This window comes from Chiloscyllium plagiosum, chromosome 47 (genome assembly GCF_004010195.1).
Source record: "Chiloscyllium plagiosum isolate BGI_BamShark_2017 chromosome 47, ASM401019v2, whole genome shotgun sequence".
Lineage (NCBI taxonomy): Eukaryota > Metazoa > Chordata > Chondrichthyes > Orectolobiformes > Hemiscylliidae > Chiloscyllium > Chiloscyllium plagiosum.
The window spans coordinates 6,026,158-6,030,901 of record NC_057756.1 but is presented as its reverse complement, the minus strand read 5'-3'; positions in this window follow the sequence as shown (position 1 = coordinate 6,030,901).

The following is a 4,744-nucleotide window of genomic DNA, read 5'->3' as shown; positions in this document are numbered from 1 at the left end:
GTCTATACTTGACATAGGCTTCCTTTTTTTCTTAACCAAACCCTCAATTTCTTTAGTCATCCAGCATTCCCTATACCTACCAGCATTCCCTTTCACCCTGACAGGAATATACTTTCTCTGGATTATCTCATTTCTGAAGGCTTCCCATTTTCCAGCCATCCCTTTACCTGCGAACATCTGCCTCCAATCAGCTTCGAAAGCTCTTGCCTAATACCACCAAAATTGGCCTTTCTCCAAATTAGAACTTCAATTTTTAGATCTGGTCTATCCTTTCCATCACTATTTTAAAACGAATAGAATTATAGTCGCTGGCCCCAAAGTGCTCCCCTACTGACACCTCAGTCACCTGCCTTCCCTTATTTCCCAATAAGGTGACTGCAGCAGCACAGGTTCTGGGAATAGGCCAGACCTGTGCCATGTATAACAGCAATGACAGTGCCTCACACCTGATGACCAGGTTTTTACCCGCGATGGAGAGCGACCCTAGCTTCCATCTACCCAGTCTCTGCCTCACTTTGCTGATACGCTCCTACCAAGACTTGGCGCATGCCCCAGCCCCCCCGAACCAAATACCCAGCACCTTCAGGTGGTCGGTCCTGATGGTGAAGGGGATCGAGGATTGGTCGGCCCAGTTCCCGAAGAGCATGGCCTCGCTCTTGCCTCGGTTTACCTTGGCCCCTGAGGCCCGTTCGAACTGGTCACATAGGTACATGAGTCTGCGCACGGACAGTGGATCCGAGCAGAAAATGACGACGCCATCCATGTACAGGGAGGCCTTAAACATCAGGCTCCTGCTGCCAGGAATAGTCACCCCTCTCAGGCTCGCATCCTTCCTGATGGACTCGACAAATGTCTCTATGCAGCACACAAACAAGGCAGGAGAGAGAGGGTGGAAATGTGTTGCTGGAAAAGCGCAGCAGGTCAGGCAGCATCTAGGGAACAGGAGAATCGACGTTTCGGGCATTAGCCCTTCTTCAGGAATGAGAAAAGTTGGTCCAGCAGGCTAAGATAAAAGATAGGGAGGAGAGAGAGAGGGCAGCCCTGCCTGACTCCAGATCTGACTGGGAAGCTATCTGATTCCCACCCATTGATTGAGACTACACTGACAATGTTGGTGTAGAGCAGTCTGATCCAATTGCAGATTCCCTCCCAAAACCCATTTTGGAGAGAACATCTCTCATGTACATGTGTGATATCCTGTCAAAGGCTTTCTCCTGGTCCAGGCTGATCAGACAGGTGTCCAACCCTCTGTCCTGCACTTGGAGAGAACATCTCTCATGTACGTGTGTGATATCCTGTCAAAAGCTTTCTCCTGGTCCGGGCTGATCAGGCAGGTGTCCAACCCCCTGTGCTGCATGTAGGCGGCGATTGTATCCCTGAGGAGTGCGAGACTCTCAGTGATCTTCCTGCCCCTTTCAGCACAGGTTTGGTCAGGGTGAATCACCGCCTTCAGAGTAGACCTGACCTGGTTGTCAATGACCTTTGACAAGATTTTGTAATCCACATTCAACAGTGAGATTGGTCTTCAATTTCTGATTTCCTCCCTCTCCCCCTTCTGCTTGCAGATGAGAGTGATGATGCCTTTCCTCATGGATTCACTCATGGTACCTGCCCGAAGCATACTGACATACACCTCCAGCAGGTCCTGGCCAATCAAGTCCCACAGAGCAGAATTGAGTTCGACCAGTAAGCCGTCGCTTCCGGGAGTTTTATTCTTTTCGAAGGACTCGAGGGCCTGGGTCAGCTCGTCCAGAGATAGCAGCTGGTCTAGCCTCTCCATGGATCTGACCAAGAGCACCCACAGCACTCTAGCAAAACCTGCTTGATGAACACCATCCGATCGACAGGTGTATAATCCTCCACCTTCTTCGCAGTCACTCTGACTGTGTTGCAAATGCTCTGGCCTGGGCTGTCGGCGACTGCTGAGGCCATAGCTCTGAGGTTAGTTTGTTCCTGAATTGGTGATAGGCTAAAGCCAGCTCGGAATATGTGTAGTTCCTGAGGACCAGAGGAAGAGATTCTGCTCGAGTGCTGCCGGTTTGACGCAGCGGACGTGTGCTGGCGGGGGAGAAACCACAGGGATCGTGTTGCGAGTTGTCAGAGCTGCTGGAGACCATCGCTGGATCATGATTGGACGTTGGAGGATCGTTTGGTTGTGCTGACCTGCTCTTGGTGGATCTTTATGCTTTTTTAAATTTCAAAATATACTTAATTCATAGAAATAAATCTTTGTTACTTGTACAATTTGTCATGTCGTTCATAGATATATACATTGCATGTCTTAACATTTCAAAGAACAGATTTAATTACTCGAATTTACAGTTATCCTATTTACAGTTCCCTTTATTAACCATCCAGTCTCTTATTATTTAGCTGTGGCTTCAGCAGAACCCACCTACTGAGTGGGTGCCCTGTTACACTATAGCAAATGAACCTTTTTTAATCCCAGTTTATGGGGTTACCATTGTCCATTTGACTGTCTTGTCTCTGGGGAAGCTGTCTGCATCCCCACGGTGAGCATGAACTGCTGGACCCTCGCTGGGCTGAGGTAGCTATCCAGGCTCTCACTGGGGTCGTTTACCTGCTCTGGAGTCATTGAGCCAAGGCAAGGGTCCGCACCGTCCAGTTCTGTGTCTGACAATGGGACTGTCAGAGGATCGCAGCTCTCAGTTGTCTGCAGTTGTGGGGCAGTGGGTACCCCCTGGTTCTCACTGGTTGGAGGGTGGACTTCGGGGGGTCTGTTGTTTCCTGGTTGGGAGGAAATGCCCTCCTCTTTATTAACGGTGCTCTGTCTCTTCTTCTGGTGGTGATGACATTCTGTGCGCCCGTCTTCCCCATCCGAAGAGCTGGCCGTCCCTCCCTCGTGCAGTTGTCTTTTCCCCCTTTGCTGGGAGGCTTTGGGGGCCTGGCCGGATTTTCTCTTCCTGTTTTTAACAGGTATCCACTTCTCTGTCTGCTCGATTACCTTCTCCTCCATTGCTTCCATCTGCCCAGCGAGAGCTAGGATCAGCTGCTGTGTCTCTCCACTGGCTGTCACCTCCTCCACTCCAGCCTGTTCTTCTTTCTGGGTGCCACCAGACTCCGTTTCCCTGCTGTCTGGGTGCACATTACTGGTCTTTAGGGGTCCACGGCTCACATTGCCACCTCCAGCCATCTGTGTGTAAGTGGGGCCCCCCGTCTTGGGCAGGTCTTGTACATGTGGCCCGCCTCTCCGCACAGGTTGCAGCTCTTTGCTTCCTGACAGTCCTTAGTCAGGTGACCTCCTGTTTGCAGTTCCTGCACATGGTCACCTTGCAGTCCGCCGCCACGTGTCCCGACTTCCCACAGGTTTGGCACACTTTTGGCTGCCCTGCATATGTCAGGTAGCCTCTGTTCCCTCCAATTGCGAAGCTCGAGGGTGGGTGGAGAATGTTCCCATGGCCATCGACCCTCAGAGTCACCCTGACCTGCCGCTTACTGGGCCAGATCCCAAAGGGGTCAATCACATCGGTGGCTTCTCCCTCAACTTGGACGTACCTTCCCAGGAAGGTCAGGACATCAGCCGCTGGAATGTAGGGGTTGTACATATGGATTGTAACAACCCGACTCCTCTGTGCAGGAAGCACACACAATGGGGTTGTCGACAAGATGGAAAACAGCGGCTCCCCTTCCTTCTTCTTGAAGACCTTCAGGAGCTGTTCGCACTGCTTCACACTTCTGAAGGTCACATCAAAGTAGCCTGCCCCAGGGAAATCCTGCAGGCAGTACACGTCCGCTGCAGCGAACCCACAGCATCCCAGCAGTACCTTCTTAATAAACAGGATGTGATCCACCGGTGTACGACCCTCTACCTTCTTCACAGTCACCCGGACAGTGTTTCGAACCCCCTGCCCAGGGCTGCGGGCAGCTGTTGAGGCCATAGCTCTGAGGTTGGCTGGTCCCTGAATTGGCGTTAGGCCGAAGCCAGCATGAAGATCCACCAATAGTAGGTCAGCACAACCAAGCGATCCTCCAACGTCCAATCACGATCCAGCGATGATCTCCACTAGCTCTGATGACTTGCAACTCAACCCCTGTCCTGATAAGAACAGAGTTGAAACTTTATTGCTGGAACAGCACAGCAGGTCAGGCAGCATCCAGGGAACAGGAGATTCGACGTTTCGGGCACAGGCCCTTCTTCAGGAATGAGCAGAGAGTGTTCAGCAGGAGAAGATAAAAGGTAGGGAGGAGGGACTTGGAGGAGGGGCGTTGGAAATGTGATAGGTGGAAAGAGGTCAAGATGAGGGTGATAGGTCGGAGTAGGATGGAGGCGGAGAGGACAAGAAGAAGACTGCAGGACAGGAAGGCGGTGCGGGGCGGGGGGGAGCCGGCGGAGACAAGGGGGGGGGGGGGGGGAGGAAGAAACTGGTGAAGTCCAAGTTCATCCCCCGCGGTGGGAGGGTTCCCAGTCGGAAGATAAGACGCTCCTCCTCCGACCGTCGGGTTGTTGTGGTTTGGCGGTGGATGAGTCCAATGACCTGCATATCCTCGGTGGAGTGGGAGGGGGAGTTGAAATGCTGTGCTACAGGGTGATTGGGTTGGTTCGTCCGGGTGGCCCAGAGGTGCTCTCTGAATCGCTCCGCAAGTAGGCGGCCTGTCTCCCCAATATAGAGGAGGCCACACCGGCTGCAGCGGATGCAGTAGATAACCTTGTCTCAGTCAAATCCCTCGAACCACCTTGTCTCCGTCAAATCCCTCGAACCACCTTGTCTCAGTCAAATCCCTT